Source organism: Chiloscyllium plagiosum, unplaced genomic scaffold (genome assembly GCF_037043375.1).
Source record: "Chiloscyllium plagiosum isolate Xiang-an unplaced genomic scaffold, Cpla_swu_hap1 HiC_scaffold_43, whole genome shotgun sequence".
Classification (NCBI taxonomy): domain Eukaryota; kingdom Metazoa; phylum Chordata; class Chondrichthyes; order Orectolobiformes; family Hemiscylliidae; genus Chiloscyllium; species Chiloscyllium plagiosum.
Genome location: NW_028270181.1, coordinates 8,522,431 through 8,543,899, shown reverse-complemented (window position 1 = coordinate 8,543,899; position 21,469 = coordinate 8,522,431). Strand labels below are relative to the sequence as shown.

Here is a 21,469-nt window from a genome sequence, read left to right as displayed (position 1 = left end):
AGATTTACAAAATTATGAGGGGCATGGATAGGATAAATAGGCAAAGTCTTTTCCCTGGTGTCGGGGAGTCCAGAACTAGAGGGCATAGGTTTAGGGTGAAAGGGGAAAGATATAAAAGAGACCTAAGGGGCAACCTTTTCACGTACATGTATGGAATGAGCTGCCAGAGGAAGTGATGGAGGCTAGTACAATTGCAACATTTAAGAGGGATTTGCATGGGTCTATGAATAGGAAGGGTTTGGAGGGACATGGGCCGGGTGCTGGCAGGTGGGACTAGATTGCATTGGGATATCTGGTCGGCATGGACAGGTTGGACTGAAGAGTCTGTTTCCACGCTGTACATCTCTATGACTCTAGTGCCCGCCCATCTTGTTCGGATAATCGATGTTCCCCTGTACTGTTCACTGCAAGTTAGTGATGGTCCCGTTGGCAGCACTCTCAATTCTGAACAGGAAGCCTGTGCTGCAGAACTGGAACAGAAAACTCAAGGCTGCCTCTCAATTACAGTACAGAGAGAGTGCTGAGCTGTCAGAGTTACTGTCTTTTTGATGGAAACACTCAACCCTCTGTATGTGGACCTAAAGATCTGACAGCACTATTTCAAAGAAGACTTATCGCCAGTGCTCTGGCTGACATTATCCCTCATTCAACATCACAAAAGCAGATTATCTGGTCATGATCCTGTTATTGTTTCTGGGAGATTCCTATGGGTAAATTGCATGCTGCATTTCCTGTATTACATTCTCCAATGCCTTCCGAGACGTCTGGTATTCATGAAAGTCACTTTGCTAATGCAAGTCTTTCCACAGCATTGTGAAAAATATTTTTAATTGATTAAAACATTGTATTTTGCATATATTTGATATTCAATGAATGATTTTACATTTTTACATTCCATTTCTTTCTGATGAACTGAGTGGCTTGTAAATGATATGGCACATGATATAACAAGCTTAATTTTAACCCACAATGTACAAGTCAAACAAAGTGAAATATCTTATCCACGAAAGACATCAAGGGAACGTAGTGGCCATGATCTGGAGCTCTTAGGTTTGGATGAAACATCAGCACTGTTTACAGCTGGGAGTTCCTGACATTAAAAATGAAAAGATATTTCAGCATTTTTCATAGCTGCAGGTAAGAGGCACAAACCAATAGATTTAAAGGTTAACACAAGTTAATGCAGTGGTCCCTTCATTTCTCCCTTCAAATGAAGCAATGAGCAATGGAATTAAAATTTGTTGCTTCGTGATGGCTTTTGAGAGGTATTAAAGTGAGGCTGATAATGCACAAATGAAATCCTCTGCTCTAACACTGGACAAATGTTTGAGACAGACTAATTCCTACAGTGCAGTACACTAACTCTGAATAGTGTCCTACTCTTCTACAAGTGTTACACCAACTCCATGAACATTGCATGCATTATATATGTTTTTGTTAGTTATGACCAGTATAAGTCAGTACAACCTGCCTTGTGTCAATATTTTATTTTCCAATCCAGAAGACACAGATATCCCCATTAATTGCAAAGAGGGAATTTAAAGAGGGTGTTATAAACTCTGTGTGCCATTTAACAGTCTTCGTGGTGACTGCATCAGAGCTGAAAGGATTTTTTTTTTCACCACTTTCTACTTTGGTAACACGAATGAGAGATCATGAGAAAATTGCAACCGAGAGAGTACCACACACCTCAGCCTTAACCCTCTAACCCCAGCCGTCCTGAAGTTATATGGAAATTAAAGTTATATACAAGTAGGGCTCTGGCCCATATCATATTATATTTGGAACAGACTGTCTCATCAATCTATTGCACAGTGTTGTTCTGATTGCTACACTACAGGAGGGATGTGATTTCTTGAGAGAGAGGGGAGAGGAGATTCATCAGCATGTGCCTGGGCTAGAGAGTCTCAGCAATGAAGAGAGACTAGATAGGCTGAGGTTGTTAGAACAAAAGAGGCTGAGGGGGGACCAAAATGTGGTCAACAAGATATTGAGGGACATAGATAAGGTCGATAAGAATGTTTTATCCCCATTATTAGAGGTGTCAATTACTAGAGAGCATAGATTTAAAGTACATGTGGTTGAATCATAGAATCCCTCCAATGTGCAACCAGGCCATTTGGCCCATTGAGTCCACACTGACCGTCTGAACAGCATCCCCCCTCAACCCTACCCATACCCACCCCCTACCCTATCCCTGTAACCCTGCATTTCCCACAGGTAATCTGCCTAGCCTCAACATCCCTGGACATCATGGGCAACTTAGCATAGCCAATCCACCTAACCTGCATGTCTTTAGACTGTGTGAGGTAACTGGAACACCCAGAGGAAGCCCACACAGACACAGGGAGAATGTGCAAATTCCACACGGACAGTTGCCCAACAGCAGAACTGAAGCCATGTCCCTGGCGCTGTGAGGCAGCAGTGCTAGTCACTGAGCCATCATGCTGCCCCTGGCTACTGCCCAGGAAGCAGACCTTGAGAGGTTGGTATCTGATGGAGATCCTGAGGAGCAAGCAACAAGCTTGAGTTGCTAGGTAACTGCTCTGGTTTCCATCTTGGGAATCATCACTGTTCAGTTTCTATCTGGCAGGTAGAAGACTGGAAAGTTGCACATCAATGCAGTGGGATTACAGCACAATGAGTGTATTTTTTTAATACACTTTTGACAGAGGCAGAGGTTCACCTGAATGACAGCCAACCTTCCAAGGCCTATTTTCTGATTGACAAAACATCTACCTGTCTTCAAGAAACAGACTTTTAAATAGTCTTGGTTAATTCTAAATTGTAAACGAGGCTTCAAAATTGAAAAATATATTGATAAATTCTCCACACTATTATATAGTAAACAACACTCTCCAAAATCTTGTTTAAGCATCAGAGTTTATACACAAATGTTTGTATCATTGCAGAATGCAGCAGTCATTGATTAGATTTGGATGTAATTTTGCCCTGAGCCAAACGTTCATTCTGACACAGATCAGATTACAAATCTAAACAGAGCCGGAATCTGCTTTCAGTCTAATTTTTTTTTTGATAGATCTTTTTGTCATTTCGATTTGTCAGGCTAGAGATAGCCTGAACTGAGCAAAGGACAGGGCTCCATGGCTTCAGGCTACGTGTTCTGACTGAGGAAATGAGTATGGCTGGGCTATTCTTAAAGTGACTGTCGTTTAAAAGGAACCAGAGGGACAACGTCTTCGCACCGAGGGTGGTTCAAGTATGGAATGAAATGTCAGAGGAAGTAGTAGATGCAGGTACAGTTACAATGTTTAAATGTCATTTGGACAAGCACATGAATAGGAAGTGGTTAGAGGGATTATGGGCCAAATGCAAGCAATTGGGGCTAGTTTAGTTCGGGAAACCGGGTCGACATGGACCGTAGGGTCTGTTTCCATGCTGTATGACTCCATGACTACTATTTGTCAGAGTGATGGCCAAAAATGAGGATTGGTAGCAATATAAAGTTCAACAAGCATGAATCAAAAAATAATAATGAGGGCAAAGAGTGAGTATAGAAAGATATCAAGAGTAAGAGAAGGAGAGCAGTAAAGGAGGGAGCCATCCGGATAAATTTAGGCTTGAACGAGGCAACAATAAAGGAGAAGATAATCTAAAATAAAAGCAGGAAGTGCTGGAGAAACTGAGCAGGTCCGGCAGCATCTGTGGAGAGAGACATAGAGTTAAAGCTTCAAGTTTGATATGATTTTTCTTCAGAACTCTGTTCTGAGATAACCACAAAGCGGGGAAATCAGTAACTCTGCACACATGGAGATATCCTTGCTAACTCTTCTCAGGTAGACCAGCAGTGGTATGTCTTTGAGTACTTTCAGGCCAATGATGTGTTCTGAAAATCTCTCACAAACCAATGTGCCCAAGACAGCCTCCTGCTCTATGAGGCATTGTGTCTCTTCACATCTGACAATGTCCTTGTAGCACAGGACACAAGTTTCTGACACCTATCTGCCTGTTCCTGAAAGAATACTGCTCCTATGCTTGTAGGTGTAGTATAAGGAGCTGTGACGGTTGAAAAGGACAGATTTTAGTGGGCTGGGACATCAGTAGACATCACACATCACACCTTAAAATTATGCCCTCTAGTTTTGAACTCCCCCACCTTAGGGAAAAGACCTTTGCTATTTACGCCGCTCATAGTTTTCTTAACCTCTATAAGGTCACCCCTCAACCTCCTACACTCCAGTGAAAAGAAAACCCAGCCTATCCAGCTTCTCCTTATACCTCAAACCCTCCAGCCCTGGTAAAATCCTGGTCATTCTTTTCTGCACCCTTTCCAATTTAATAATATTCTTTCTATAGCAGATTCCTAATCCCTCTCAGATATTTCCGTTCAGAGATATATAATCTTGCAGTTATATTCTGAAGAAGTTCCACCATTGGTTCTTAGATTTTCCAACTCAGTAATTTCTCACTGCCTGTTCCAACCAATTCCTACCTTTTCTTTTCAGAGATATTTTCATATATTCACCTCCCCTGGATGTGCCAGCTAGCAAACTCCTCCAAACATTTGAGCAATACCTTCAAGTGCTCCTTGCTCCTGAGTGTGTCACCCAGGGCAGTAAAGTGGGAGGAAGGTGCCACACGATGTCCAATGCAAAAACTCTTCAATGGCAAAACAAGCAAAAGAAGATCACATGCTTCAACAGTGCGAAGGCAGCAACAAGGTGGTCCTGGTCATCGTAGATCAAGTCTGATCTCCCATCCATCAAGATCATGACAGCAGCCCAACATCCCCACATTAAAGAAAATCATGTGTAGGCTTTTACCAGGTTCCATTGCCAAGTTCTGTTCCAATGGTGGACTGGCAGTGGGCCAAGATGTTGAATCTAATCAAGAATCTGCGTATAGTCAACAGATGCATAAAGATCATTTGATATCTTTGTTGGGTTAGCTCAGCCTGCTACAAACTACAATAGTGAGGATTTGACAACAAAGCCCTCAACAGAAGTTCTAGAGTACATAGAAGGCACTACACTCCTGTACCGCAATGAGACTTGGAGAGTCTGTCATTGATACAGAAGAGCACGAGAGAAATTCTATCAGAAAAGCTTCTGCCACTTACCCCAGATTTAATGGGATGACCACTGAGCAAACAGTAGTGCCCTTCTTTAAGTCAACTCCACAAACATTCAGGTAAAACCCCTGCAAAATGTCAATGGATGACCACAACTCTCTCCTCTGCCAGTTCCTATTTCCGCAATGCTCAAACGGCCAGTATTCCAGGGAAGGGCAAAGAAAATGCTTCAAAAACACTTTGATTTTCCTGGAGCCACACCAACATTGGTTTGAATGTCTGGGAGGAGCTTGCCACTGATCATTTAAAATGATGACCAACTGCCCATTGAGGTACATCATGCATCAATCACACGTCTCAATGATGAAGCATGACAATGGGCAGTAAAAAGCTTCTGGATCTGGGTGCCAAGGCCTCACGGGATGCCCATCTCACGTGCCCAAAGATCTGTAGGTTAAGCATCACCCTATTCAGTTACATGAAGATCCACAGCAGAAACTCATCACCCTGAGTAGATGTCATCCAGGGACAGCTAATACAACAATAACAATACTTTAACCTGTGGTTTATGACTGCCCTCTTCAAATCTGATATGATATTTATCATGTGACAATCAAGATTACCATATTATAATCTTTCCCAGCATTAGTCAAAACTATATCAACAAACTTCTGCTGCCTTGGGTTTTTCTGACTTAGGAAGCTGTCTTGTTTTCCAGGTAGTTATGGCGGATAGTGCTAGAGTGACATCTGGAATGAGTGGGCTATCGTATAAGGTTGAGTTTGTTTCTCCTGCTGTTTAGAAGACTGAGGGTGAAGACTGAAGCATAAAAGATTCTGAAGAATGGCCTTAACAAGGTGGATGCAATAATGATGTTTCCTTTTGTGGGTCAGTCCAGAACTGGGGGGCACGGTTTTAAAATTAGGGGTTGCCCTTTTAGGAGAGAGATTTCTTTCATGGAGCTGTATGACTCTGGAATCCTCTGCCTCAGAAGGTTCAGAGGTGAAGCCATTGAGGGTATTTTTAAAATAGAGGTAGATAAATTCTTGTTAGACAGGAGAATCAAAAGTTATCGGGCATAAACTGGAATGTGAAGTTCGAAACACAAACAGATCAGTCATGATCTTGTCAAATGGTCTACATCTGCTCCTATTTCTTTCCCGAACCACATGTGGTTTCAATTCCTCCACTGTTACTCTTTTTCTTACAGGCCTTTCTGTTCTTCATAAACGTATACTCTTTCATTAAGCCATTCTTGGGTAGTCAACTACATTGCAAGTACAACACAAAAGCAATACTTGGTCTAATGAAGTGGCATTGTGATTTTGCAGTGAGCTTAACAATTTAACTCACTGCAGCTTTCAGTATCATTCTGTAAAAATGCTGAGAGCTGATTCCACCCTCCCTCCAATTCAAACTTAAAGCAATGACAAGGTCAAATAGCAACAAAAACATGATTAAGTACTTGGGTCACAGGGCAGCTCTTATGTTTACAAATCTTCTCTATCTCACACAGGGCATTTCCAATTCAGCACCCTGTGCTCTGGATTCACAGATTTTTCAATACTTATTCTCCGAATGGAACTTCACCTCTATTTCACTGCCAATACTTTAACCAGTTTTTTTCAATAAGGAAATTAATATATTGGTGAATTGACATTTTTTCATCCATTGTGCAGCTAATTACATACCAGGGTTCCAAGTGGAATCAGGAAGTCGGAGATTCAGCAACTAGCCCCTCCTATACTGCATCATGACATGTTGTTGTATTTAAGTATTATGGATAACTGGTAATTTCCCTGGTAAATGCAATTTTCAGCAGTGTTCATTCATTACTTTGCGTTTGGTCTGTCTACTGTTTGGATTCCAGACATGAAAGAGAAAGATTTTGAGCAATCTAAATGGTTAGTTCTTTTTTTTTTGCTGTTTATCAATTTGAAAATATAAAAGTAAAGCTAATTCAGTTAACCAGTGATGGTGAGAACTGACTGATGGTACATCATGGCCAGGAGGTTTGACATACAAAATAAATGTTTTTTGAAAGATTTGTTAACTTAACAGATCCAAATCCTGTAGCAAACAACACAGGTCTTCAATGATTGCAATCTTATTCATGGGATATTCATGGGAAACAGCAACCAATTTCAGACAATAAAAATAGACATTGCTGGTAAAACTCAGAAAGTCTGGCAACAACTGTGGAGACAGAAACAGAGTTAGCATTTCAAGGCAAGTGACTCTTCTCTAGTTCAGAAATAGCCACAAGGTTAATCCTCTTCCTGTGAGAGAATTCACTAAAGCATGGTGATATGGTAAAACCTGAGCTGTATTTGTCATATCCACTCTAACAGGAAACCCAAATGATTAAAAGTATCATGTTTTGGAATGGAATCATCAAAACTGATGATGATGACCCACAATGTCTCACAAATGCCCACTTTTGAGTTGCGAGGTCTAATCAAAATCTATCCTGTTTAAAAAGGGTATCTTCAATGTGAAGACTGAAGTCTCTCCTACAAGTGGTCACTCCTACAAGACTGTCATTCATTTGTGGTAGGTTGGTGAGGATGAGATCAATTAGATTCTTCTCTCATGGTGATTCCCTCACCAGCTGCCACAGACCCTGCTGAGCAATTACACCCGTAAGACACATACCAATTCTGCCAGAAGCAATGCTGTCAAGATGCTCAGTGCCTCATTCAAGTGCTGTTCGCTATGGAACAGTATTGATTCACAGAAGCAGAGGCATTAGGTGGTGATCATCAGGAGGTTGACTTTTCCATGCATACCATGAGATATCATAGAGTCTGGACTCAATATTGAGAATTCCCAAGTCAGTTCCTTCCCAGCTGTGTACCACAGTGCCACCAGCTTTGCTGGTTCTGTCCTGCCAGTGGAACCAGACATATCTTGAATGGTGATGGCACCATCCCCTGATATTTGTAAGGAGATCTTTGCAGGGAGTAAAGGTTTTAATTTGATTTGTCATTTCTGCTGTGTTGGTCGATGTCTGGTCATTTGCCCAGTTTAACTCCTTACCTGAGACATTTTAGCAACTTGCTGGCCATTTCAATGGGCATTAAAGAGTGAACCACATTAGTGTGGATCTGGCATCACAAGTAAGCCAGACTAAGTGAGGACAACAGATTTCCTTCCCTGAAGGACTTTAGCGAACTCACCAGGTTTTGACAACAATTGACAATGGTTTCATGGTGATTATTAGACTTTCAATTCCTGATCTGTTTCATTCAAATGTCACCCTCTCACCTATGTAGTTTTCTTTAGGTTATTATTGTGATATGCTTGATGCTGTAAGGGAAACTTCATTCTGCATTCAGCCTTGGGAACGGAGAATAGTTGATGTTGACACAAGATGCCAAAGGGAAAATGGTTTCCACTCTCCATTAGTTCCACTCCTTTAACTGAACAAATTTACTAATTTGCTAATAGAAGCACAAACAGCTGGAACAGATCAAGTACTTACAATGCTAACACCGTGAGCAGACAACCCAAGGAGCTGCTGTACACTTGTTTGGGTATATTTCATCCTGCAATAATACACAGCCTTTGTCAGAAATGATTTGCTCCTTACTTGATTGGGATCAGATCTTGCACAGATTTTTAAGCTGGAAACAAAATTAAAACCAAAATAACTGCAGATGCTGTAAATCAGAAGCAAAACAGAAGTCATTGGAAAAGCTCAGCAGGTCTGGCAGCATCTGTGGAAGGAAGCGTTTGAGTCCAGTAACCCTTCCTCAGAACAAAATTGCAAAATTCGACAAGACAACAGAAAAGTATTAATAAAATCAAATGGATTTGGGAGACAAAATCAGGAGGAAAATGTTAGAAGAAAATGGAAAGGCTGCAGGATTGAGGAGCATGTGTTTGCATGTCATTTTGATTTGGAAAGCAATAGACAATAGACAATAGGTGCAGGAGTAGGCCATTCTGCCCTTCGAGCCAGCACCACCATTCTTCATTATGATCATGGCTGATCATCCTCAAAAAGTATCCTGTTCCTGCCTTATCCCCGTAACCCTTGATTCCACTATCCTTAAGAGCTCTATCCAACTCTCTCCTGAAAGTATCCAGAGACTTGGCCTCCACAGCCTTCTGAGGCAGAGCATTCCATACACCCACCACTCGCTGGGTAAAGAAGTTTCTCCTCAACTCTGTTCTAAGTGGCCTACCCCTTATTTTTAAACTGTGTCCTCTGGTTCGGGACTCACCCATCAGCAGAAACATGCTTCCTGCCTCCAGAGTGTCCAATCCTTTAATAATCTTATACGTCTCAATCAGATCCCCTCTCAGCCTTCTAAACTCAAGCGTATACAAGCTCAGTCATGCCAATCTTTCAGCATAAGATAGTCCCGCCATTCCGGGAATTGACCTCATGAACCTACGCTGCACTCCCTCAATAGCCAGAATGTCTTTCCTCAAATTTGGAGACCAAAACTGCACACAATATTCCAGGTGCGGTCTCACCAGGGCCCTGTACAGCTATAGAAGGACCTCTTTGCTCCTATACTCAATTCCTCTTGTTATGAAGGCCAGCATGCTATTAGCTTTCTTCACTGCCTGCTGTACCTGCATGCTTGCTTTCATTGACTGATGTACAAGAACACCTAGATCTCGTTGCACTGCCCCTTTACCTAAGGTGACACCATTTAGGTAGTAATCTGCCTTCCTGTTCTTGCCACCAAAGTGGATAACCACACATATATCCACATTAAACTGCATCTGCCATGCATCCATCCACTCACCCAGCCTGTCCAGGTCACCCTGTATTCTCCTAACATCCTCCTCACATTTCATCCTGCCACCCAGCTTTGTGTCATCAGCAAATTTGCTAATATTACTTTTAATACCTTCATCTATATCATTAATGTATATTGTAAAAAGCTGTGGCACACCACTGGTCACCGCCTGCCATTCCGAAAGGGAGTCGTTTATCACTACGCTTTGTTTCCTGTCAGCCAACCAATTTTCAATCCATGTCAGTATTTTGTCACTAATACCATGTGCTCCAATTTTGCTCACTAACCTCCAATGTGGGACTTTATCAAAGGCTTTCTGAAAGTCCAGGTATACTACATCCACTGGATCTCCCTTGTCCATCTTCAGAGTTACATCCTCAAAAGATTCTAGAAGATTAGTCAAGCATGATTCCCCCTTCATAAATCCATGCTGACTCTGACCTATCCTGTTACTGCTATCCAGATGTATCGTAATTTCGTCCTTTATAGTTGACTCCAGCATTTTTCCCACCACTGAGGTCAGACTAACTGGTCTATAATTCTCTGTTTTCTCTCTCCCTTCTTTCTTAAAAAGTGGTACAACATTAGCCACCCTCCAATCCGCAGGAACTGATCCTGAATCTATCGAACATTGGAAAATGATCACATGCATCCACAATTTCTAGAGCCACCTCCTTCAGTACCCTGGCATGCAGACTATCAGGTCCCGGGGACTTATCAGCCTTCAGACCTAACAGTCTCTCCAACCTCATTTCCTGCCTAATATAAATTCCCTTCAGTTCAGGTCCTTCAGCCACTATTACATCTGGGAGATTGCTCGTGTCTTCCCCAGTGAAGACAGATCTAAAGTACCAATTCAACTCTTCTGCCATTTCTTTGTTCTCCATAATAAATTCACCGGTTTCTGTCTACAAGGGCCCAATTTAAGTCTTAACCATTTTTTTACTTTTCACATACCTAAAAAAGCCTTTACTATCCTCCTTTATATTTTTGGCCAGTTTACCTTTGTACCTTATTTTTTATTTGCATATTTCCTTTTTAGTTATCCTCTGTTGTTCTTTAAAAGCTTCTCCAATTTCCCACTCATCTTTGTTATATTATACTTCTTCCCTTTTGTCTTTATATGGTCCTTACCATCCCTCGTCAGCCACGGCCACCCCTGCCTCCCCTTAGGATCTTTCTTCCTTTTTGGAATGAACTGATCCTGCATCTTCTGCACTGAAACGGTGCTGGGAGATATAACTATCAAATGGGAATTGGATAAAAATTTGAAGAGGAAAACATTGCAGGGATATTAGAAAAACATGGAGGAAAGCAATGAACTGAGCAGCTTTCTCAAAGATCAACACTGGCCCAATGAGCTCTCCATGAGAAGCTGGATAGTGGATAGGGTGCAGGGTGGGTCAATGTTCAAGTGAGACATTGGACAAGGTGCATGTGGGAAAGTAGGTGGCTGCTGGGACAGATTTATTTTGCAAATGCAACAATCACCAATTCATAAATTTTCCAGGTTAGATTGAATGCTGTTGACACCTAAGTAATTGAACTGTATTTTGCCAATGAATTTAATGGCCCCATCACGATAAACAATTAAGAGAGCATTGCAAAAATGAAAATCTGAGTCATTAAATCACCAGGCTAAGTGAACACTATTATTAAGTGGGCTGCAAAATTATATGCTTCACTCATAATTCTGAATGCTAATCACAAAAACAAAACTCCATAAAGTTGAAACAGATAAATGGGAGTGAGCCTTTGTGACACATTGTGTGACATGAAAACTTTAATAATTCTTGGTAATGTTAGGGCAATCAGGGGACTCCATTCATACTGCAGTTATACCGTCACAAAGCTGCTATAGGTGTCCATCAATGTGATGGGTAGCAGAATAGCTTTTGTGTCACATACTGATCTGGGGACCCAACTAAAGCTCTATTGTTATTGTCCATTTGAAACTACATTTCTCTCTCTCTCTCTCTCTCTCTCTCTCTCTCACGCACACAGACACACACACACACAACATGCACACAACATCTCTCTCACACACACAAACACACACACACTCACACATGCACACATCTCTCACACACACACAAACGCACACACACAATCTCTCTCTCGCACACACACACATCAGTATAAATGTTATCAGAAGTCCTATCATCTATTAAAATTTATGCTAAATATGTCTAACATTGGGACAAAGTGGACGGTACCACACACTAATACAAAAAGTACTGTCATCCACAGCATTGCCAGTCAGAGCTCAACTGCACTATGAGAAGCAGTTGCCAACTCCACGTTACAGGCAGCCTGAATTCAGAAGCTGCAATATAACTCAGCCATAATCTTTTCGAAAGGACATCATTATGCATCAGCTATTGACTTTCCTGATCACTGTCAACAAAGACAGCCCCCACTGCAATATTTATAAAGTCTCCCACACAAATGTGGCTTAGACTTTGTTCGATAAATTAAACTGAAATTCTGGAATGTATGTGCAAATATACAAGAACACATGTGTCAGGAGTATATGTATATTACTTTTTTTATATAATGTGCTGCTCACCATGTTAATGATAGTAGTTAATGATCAGTCAATCATCAGGGATTGACTTATTTATAATAGAAAAAACATATCATAAGTTATGAAGCAGACATTTCAGGAAGCTAACAGATTTCTTCATATGTGTCTTCCAAAACCACAACAAACAAACTGCCAGGCAGAGTCACAACATTGTATATACACATCAAATGGAGTCCTTAAAAGTGCACTCGCTTAAAAGGAAGGTAGACATACAACACTTGGGACAAGGGTTTAAGATTCTTCCCCCTTTATCAGGCTCATTGAAATGGACAAGATATTTCACTGCTCCAAAGTGCATTCTTTCTTTACTTATTTCTTGTCTTTCTTTCTTTGGTACATGAACAATAGAATAAGAATAGAAATAGCTTTTATTGTCAGATATACTCAATGAGTATAGTGAAAAGCACACTGCTGCGATTTCAATCTCCACACACTATGCTCTCCTCTGGTGCAAGGATTTTTTTCAAAACCCCTATATTCACAAATAAAAGCAAGGATGGACAAAATTAGTCTAAATCTTATCTTTCTCATATTATGGCTTGAACAGTAATCAATTGCTTGAACCTCAGTCTGACTTTTGATATCATCAGAGTCAAGGAGATATTCACGTAACCATAATTCTTATTATAAACTGGTATCAAATTATTGAATGGAAATTTCAAACAGTTGTATCAACTAAAATGGCATCATCCAACTGCCTTTTATTTGTATGCATATGAATAATTCGAGAAAGATGTAGGAAGAGTGTTAACATCTTTACAGGGTCAACAATGTGATTTTAGAGTTTTTCCCAAAGATAATATACTGCGAATATTTGGAAATAGAAACAAATAAAATATATACAAATACACCTGAGGTCTAGGTTCATCTTGCACTGCAAAAGAACAATAGCAAATCACCATTCCGTATCAGTATTGCACTCTGTCAAATGTTGTGCCCAGTGGAAATAAACCACTACCTATATCAGACTGTCTCGCGAGACAAGTTTCTATCCTCCTGGCCTGGGCATTTGAATTGAAACCTTTTGCAGCTTTGACCACCCCCCTCTGGGTATGTTCATCACTTCCTTGTAAATGTCAGCCTCAAGGCAATAGCATATAATCCAGCCTGTGACCACTTGTTACAAGGAAATCGTCTATTTTTAATTTACAATGTTGGATGCTACAAACACTTTACAGAATTGTAGTATTGTTGTGGTGCAGATGGAGGCCATTCGACCTCTCTCCTGTACTTACCGTCTGAGCATTTTAACTTAGTGCCAATCTCAGTTTCCCCAAAACCCTGCTTATTGTTTCTATTTGAATAACTATTCAATGGCCCCTTGAAAACCTCCATCAAACCTGCCTCTATAATACTCCGAGATAGTAAATTCCAGATCCAGACCACTTGCTATGACACTTGTTCTGTTTCTACAGCAATTTTCTCTGAGGAAAATTTATTGGGCAGATTTTACCACATATTGCAAAGATCACATGCCCCTTTGATAAATGCTTCATATCATTCACAACAAAGTATTTTGGTGATAGTTATTGAAGCTTGGATTTTATTTGACGTTAGGGTGCTTCATTTACTTTGACTATTTTTTTATTCCATGATGTCTTCTCAGATGGTACATCCTCCTCCAGTGAGGGGATTGAAAACAGACAGACTCTTCAACCTGTGCTTGCAGGTCAACTATGATAGTAGAAAATTCAGCTTTGCTGCTGGAGACTCAGGGTTAGTCTTGGAAAATTCTCATAAGTACATAAGAACCAGGAGCAAGAGCAGGCCGTCTGGTCCTTCGAGCCTGCTCCATCATTCAATAAGACCATGGCTGATCTTTTTGTGGACTCAGCTCCACTTACCCGCCCTCTCACCATAACCCTTAATTCCTATACTGTTCAAAAATCTATCTATTGTAGCCTCAACTGCTTCACTGGGCAGGGAATTCCAGATTCACAATCTTTTATATGAAAAGGCTCCTCCTCAACTCAGTCCTAAATCTGCTCTCCCTTTTTTTGAGGCTATGCCCCCTCGTTTTAGCTTCAGCCACTTCCTTGTTTCTATCTTCTCTATTCCCTTCATAATTTTAAATGTCTCTATGAGATCAAACCTCATTCTTCTAAATTCCAATGAGTATAGTCCCAGGATAAACAATCGCTCGTCAGAAGCTGACCCTCTCAACTCTGGAATCACAGTTCTCTGCATCCTGATAGATTTTCAAATCAGAAAACCTGTCCACCACTCCTCTTGCATATCTGGCATGCCATATTGTGACACATTGTCAATTTATGTTGCCACGTTGGAGACACAGGAAACTAATCCCATCATTTCATGCCTGTACAAAGTTCAAAACCAACACCAGCTATTACTTTTTGTTTTACTTATTTCTGATTTTCGCTATTCATAGCTGCCTCTGTAACATTAACAATTCCATATTTGCTTAATGATCTTACAGGTCAGGAATGATCTTACCTGCAAAGATAGCAGCCCAGTTCATACATCAAAACCAATGCCACAATGACAACGACTGCAACAGTGGTGGCTGTGGAAGGAAATTATGAAGTTGTTACTTGTGTTGGTGCTAAGTAAAGATGGCTATTTTGTTGTACAATCTCAAGATGGCCCAGGCAATGGATGTGTAGAAACAATTACAGAGAGCATGTGCCAGCAACTGGGGTGAGCAATGATGGGCCTGACTACTTAATCTCACCTTTTCTTTCTTTCAGCTTTTCAATAGTAGATATTATGAATGTCACGTCATTTCAATTCAGATTTTAGATTTAAGGGTCAAGAGATCAACCCTCCCACATACTGATGGGCAGTAGCAGCAATGTGTACACATACAAGACACACTTCTGAAATTCATTCAGGCTGCTTAGACAACACCTTCCAAATCCATAATTGCTTCTATCTAGAAGGACAATGACAGCAGAAACATAGGATCAACACTCCCTGAAAGAGCCCCTCCCAAGTCACTCACCGTCCTGACTTGGAAATACATCACTGTTCCTTTAGTGATACAGGATCAAAATGTTGGAACTTACTTCTGAACAAACTGGGTATGCTACAGTTCTGATGAAGGATCATGAAATAATTCCACAGAGGCTGGTACCTCACCACCAAGTCACCCTTTAGTTACACATGAGCAGTCCTTGACTATGGTACTGCCTCATACAGAGTCAGGCACCAGAATGTCAGCATACCTGACACTCAACCCTTTCTTTGTCAGCCAGGGCTTCCTGATTGTATCAGAGTAACAGCCCCAAACAGAGAACTCATATTCTATAGGTCGACCTGACTGACCTTTTACAATCACTACAGGACTCAAAATGTGAATTCTGCTTTCCTCTCTCCACAGATGTTGACAAACCGACTGAGTTTCTCCAGCACTTTCTATAAATAACTGTTCCAATCAGTGAAAGATTGAAAAGACAATGCCTTAAGGTGATTGAGAAAAGCAGCAATGGAGACATGGGGACAAACCCATGATGTTGTGCCAAGCATTTACCTTAATCTAAGATCAACCTAACCTACACTCCTCTTGATTTATTGCCATCCATGTGCTTGTCCAGCTGTCGTTTAAATGTCCCTAATGTCTTTGACTCCACTACCACCACTGGCAGTGCATTCCACACACCCACCACTCTCTGCGTAAAGAACCTACCTCTGACATCTCCCCTATAACTTCTTCCAATCACCTTAAAACTATGACTCCTCATGACAGCACTTTCTGCCCTGGGGAAAAGTCTCTGGCTATCTACTGTATCTATGCCACACATTACCTTGTACACCTCTATCAAGTCACCTCTCTTCCTCCAGTGTGAAAAGCCCTAGCTCACTCAACCTCTCTTCATAAGACAAGCCCTTCAATCCAGAAAGCATTCTGGTAAATCTCTGCACCGTCTCTAAAGCCTCTACATCCTTCCTATAATGTGGTGACCAGAACTGGACACAATATTCCAAGTGTGGTCTAGCCAGGGTTTTATAGAGCTGCAGCAAAGCCTCATGGCTCTTAAACTCAATCCTCCTGTTAATGAAAGCCAAAACACCATATGCCTTCTTAACAACCCTATCAACTTGGGTGGTAACTTTGAGAGATCTATGTATGTGGACCCCAAGATCCCGCTGTTCCTCCACACTGCCAAGAATCCTGTCTTTAACCCTGTATTCAGCATTCAAATTTGACCTTCCACTTTGCATTTATCTATAATGATCAAATCTGTAGTGCAGTAACTGTCAATATGTATGCAAACACAGAATCCAACACATGCATATCCCTCCTTAAATAACAGAACCAAAACTGCATGCTGAACTCTTACATGTTGTCAATGCTCAGCATGCGTGCAGCAAGACTTTCATATTTTTACATTCTCATCCCTTTGCAATAAAGGTCAACTGGGCGGCACGGTGGCACAGTGGTTAGCACTGCTGCCTCACAGCGCCAGAGACCCGGGTTCAATTCCCGCCTCAGGCAACTGTCTGTGTGGAATTTGCACATTCTCCCCATATCTGCGTGGGTTTCCTCCGGGTGCTCCGGTTTCCTCCCACAGTCCAAAAATGTGCAGGTTAGTTGAATTGGCCATGCTAAATTGCCCGTAGTGTTAGGTGCAGGGGTATATGTAGGGGAATGGGTCTGGGTGGGTGCGCTTCGGCAAGTTGGTGTGGACTTGTTGGGCCGAAGAGCCTGTTTCCACACTGTAAGTAATCTAATCTAATTCCATTTGCTGTCCTCATTACCTGCATGTGAACCTTTGTGATTCATAGAATAATAGAGATATACAACAGGGAAACAAACCCTTCAGTCCAACCATAATCCCAGACTAAACTAATCTTACCTCAACAAAGATACCCAGATTCCTCTGTGGTACAGCATTCTTCAATGCCTCCCTCCATCTAATCATATTTTGCCTTGCAATTCCATATAATGAAGTGAGGAACTTCATATTTTTGCAGATTATATTCTATACATCTCATCAAAGTGTGAATGTTAGTCTAGCTGATGTGTTAGATTCTGATGTAGGACTTAAAATCACGAACATCTCATTCAGAAACAGAAATGGTATCAACTGAGCCAAGTAGAAAAAAGAGATTTTCCATGTGATTTGAATCCAACCCCAAGACATGAAAAGGATATTATAACAAGCAGCATCAATGTGGGTCAAATCAAGATCATGATTAAGTGGGGGATACTGACAAATCAATCCCAAATCTTCTGTTTCAAGACAAAGCCAAAGATTAGCCGAGATGCAAACGGTTCAAGATATCATTAAGAGTGTGGAGTATACAGATCCACCAACGGTGCTGCCCAGACTTTCAAATAACATCAAAACCCATGGAAGGAAAATCTTCAAATATTTAATCCAGAACTTCTTTGAGAAAGTGAGGACTGCAGGTGCTGGAGACCAGAGTTTAAAAATGTGGTGCTGGAAAAACACAGCAGGCCAGGCAGCATCTGAAGAGCAGGAGAATCGACGTTTCGGGCATAAGCCCTTCTTCAGGAATGAGGGCCAAGCGAGAGTGCCCGCCAACCACATGGGATGAATGTAGATTTCTCCAGCTTCCTCATTTCCCCTCCCCCTACCTTATCTCAGTCCCAACCCCCGGATTCAGCACCGCCCTCTTGACCTGCAATCTTCTTCCCGACCTCTCCGCCCCCACCCCCTCTCCGGCCTATCACCCTCACCATCACCTCCTTCCACCCATCGTATTCCCAGCGCCCCTCCCCCAAATTCCCTCCCCCCTACCTTTTATCTCAGCCAGCTTGCACACCAGCCTCATTCCTGAAGAAGGGATTATGCCCGAAATGTCGATTCTCCTGCTCCTCGGATGCTACCTGGCCTGCTGTGTTTTTCCCAACACCACATTTCAGAACTTCTTTACCTAGTACTTGGAAAGGCAAGGACTGATTAGGGATAGTCAACATGGCTTTGTGCGTGGGAAATCATGTCTCACAAACTTGATTGAGTTTTTTGAAGAAGTAACAAAGAAGATTGATGAGGGCAGAGCAGTAGATGTGACGTTATATGGACTTTAGTAAGGCGTTCGAGAAGGTTCCCCATCGGGAACTGATTAGCAAGGTTAGATCTCATGGATTACAGGGAGAACTAGCCATTTGGATACAGAACTAGCTCAAAGGTACAAGACAGAGGGTAGTGGTGGAGGGTTGTTTTTCAGACTGGAGGCCTGTGACCAGTGGAGTGCCACCAAGATCGGTGCTGGGCCCTCTACGTTTTGTCATTTACAGAAATGATTTGAATGCGAGCATAAGAGGTACAGTTAGTAAGTTTGCAGATGATACCAAAATTTGAGGTGTAGTGAACAGCAAAGAGGGTTACCTCAGATTACAACAGGATCTTGACCAGATGGGCCAATGGGCTGAGAAGTGGCAGATGGAGTTTAATTCAGATAAATGCAAGGTGCTGCATCTTGGGAAAGCAAATCTTAGCTGGACTTACCCACATAATGGTAAGGTTCTGGGGAGTGTTGCTGAACAAAGAGACTTTGGAGTGCAGGTTCATAGCTCCTTGAAAGTGGAGTCGCAAGTAGATAGGATAGTGAAGGCGGCGTTTGATATGCTTTCCTTTATTGGTCAGAGTATTGAGTACAGGAGTTGGGAGGTCATGTTGCGGCTGTACAGGACATTGGTTAGGCCACTGTTGGAATATTGTGTGCAATTCTGGTCTCCTTCCTATCGCAAAGATGTTGTGAAACTTGAAAACGTTCAGAAAAGATTTAGGAGGATATTGAAAGGGTTTGAGGATTTGAGCTATAGGGAGATGCTGAACAGGCTGGGGCTGTTTTCCAAGGAGTGTCGCAGGCTGAGGGGTGACTTTATATAGGTTTATAAAATTATGAGGGGCATGGATAGGATAAATAGACAAAATCCTTTCCCTGGGGTCGAGGAGTCCAGAGCTAGAGGGCATAGGCTTAGGGTGAGAGGGGAAAGATATAAAAGAGACCTAAGGGGCAACGTTTTCACGCAGAGGGTGGTACGTGTATGGAATGAGCTGCCAGAGGATGTGGTGGAGGCTGGTACAATTGCAACATTTAAGAGGCATTTGGATGGGTATATGAATAGGAAGGGTTTGGAAGGATACGGGCCGGGTGCTGGCAGGTGGGACTAGATTGGGTTGGGATATCTGGTCAGCATGGACAGGTTGGACTGAAGGGTGTGTTTCCATGTTGTACATCTTTATGACTCTATGACTCTATATTGTTCTCCATTCATATTTATATATGTTACCCAATTGTTGCTCTCCCTCAGCTTTCTGAACCCAATATACCCCAACAAGTTGAATCCTTCAACTGTCAAAATTGTTTTAACTTGCTCATTTGTTCTCCCTTACCTCTGTCAGAAATGTCTACCAATCAGAATGAAGGTTCATAACATATTATTGTTATTTGGAAACTTGGGTTCTACTGTGGAGGAAAATGGAACTTAATTTTCAGTTTTGTGAAGTATAATTTCTTTAAAAAAGTGATCAGAAGGTCAGTGAATTCAAAACAGTACTTAGAAGAAATCATGTGGGTTGAACTAAATGACCTCCAAGCCACCCAAGGGAGGATAATTGCTAATGAAGTTGCTAACCCAGAGACAGAGAGAGAAACAGAAGCAGGTTCATTCAGACAGTAGAGGTCCATAAGAGCAGAAGTTATTATTAGTCAGCTCTGGGAAGACATTGGGAGAAGTCTAAATGCCAATGAAAACAAAGCCTAGAAGCATAAATCTGTGGATGTTCCAGAGAGGAAGGCATTCTAACAGGCTATTGAAGCCATAACCTTTGGGAGCCCATGTTAAGCAATTACTGAGTGCAGTTAGCACCTTGAGGAGAGACATTAACTAATGAAAACAGCACCAAGTGAATGCACAGAATTTGCCAAAAGAAAGTCAATTATAGCCATGACAGTTGGTCGAGAAGTTATAGCGCAGAGACAGCAATGTCTCTTCACTGATGCCTTAGTGTTTGTGAAGTTATTATTGGGCTAAAAATGATGAACCATAGAAATATAGCAAATAGAAACTAACAGCAGGAGTAGGCCATCCAGCCCTTGAAGCCTTCTCTGCCATTCAATATAATCATGGCTGATTCTCTATGTCAATGCCACATTGCCACTTTCTCTCCATACCCTTTTCATTCCTTTTAATGGTTGTAATGAAACTATTCCAATAGCATTTGGCCCGTGTAATTCAGATCACGCATTTCACTTGCGTAATAAAAGATTACTTTTTTTTGAAGTACACTTGCAGCCTTCTGTAAATATGATCAGTGATGTACTCCCAAGGTAAACAAAAAGAAAAAATAAAACATAGGGTCTACCAAGCCAGGTTCATCTCTAAGATTAGACTTGACTAGTACTAACTACAATCATAACACAGCCTTCAGACAGTTCCATTTGCCATTCTCAGACTGACACAAACAAAATGCTCTTTATCTTCCAGTCAGTCTTTTAAATGTTAATTATTTTCAACACAGAAACTGGATCGGCAGTGATTAAATTGAATTATATCCTCATTTGCTTTAGTAAATTATACATAAAGGGCCACATTAAATTAAATGGGACAAATTTCTGATCTGTTATGTTCAAGAGAATTTTTTCTTTAATATAAAACGTTTTGAAATGTGTCACCAAATCATAATTTTCTACAACTCAAGTGCAAATGTGATTTTTTTTAATCTCTTCTTTTTCCCAGCTTGAATACATGGAACTGATTTTTCTCGCTGTCACTTGTTTCATTGATGCAGACAATTAACCCTGGACAGAAGGGCGACAAGTTCTTTGTGTCCATGTTTTCTAAAACATTATTACAAAATGAGATCAGCAACAACATCAAGAATGGCCTTGTTGTTTCTTTATAAAGTGGCAATCACGTTTTAGCCTCTGGTCCCAATCAATATTTCTAAAAATCTTTCTTGGGATGTAATTGTTGCAGGTAAGCAAACTTTTATTGTCCATCCCTCAGTGCCCTTGATCTGAATGACTTTCTTGAATGGCGTGATAACTCAATGGTTAACACTGCTGCCTTACTTCACCAGGCTCCCAGATTCAATCCCACACATGGGCAACTGTCTGTGTGGAGTTTCCACAGTCTCCCTATGTCCCATTTGGGTG

General features: G+C 41.4%; 1 long non-coding RNA gene across 1 annotated transcript in view; it reads right to left on the bottom strand.

Annotated features, from left to right (window-relative positions):
* Positions 1-957: 957 nt before the first annotated feature.
* The window catches only part of LOC148137433 (uncharacterized), a 63,532-nt gene continuing 43,020 nt past the window's right edge, over positions 958-21,469 (bottom strand). The window contains exons 2-3 of the long non-coding RNA XR_015754252.1: positions 14,831-14,900; positions 958-1,090 (exon numbers count right to left, since the gene is read on the bottom strand). This is a non-coding gene — a long non-coding RNA (uncharacterized LOC148137433). The remainder of the gene's footprint in view (positions 1,091-14,830; positions 14,901-21,469) is intronic.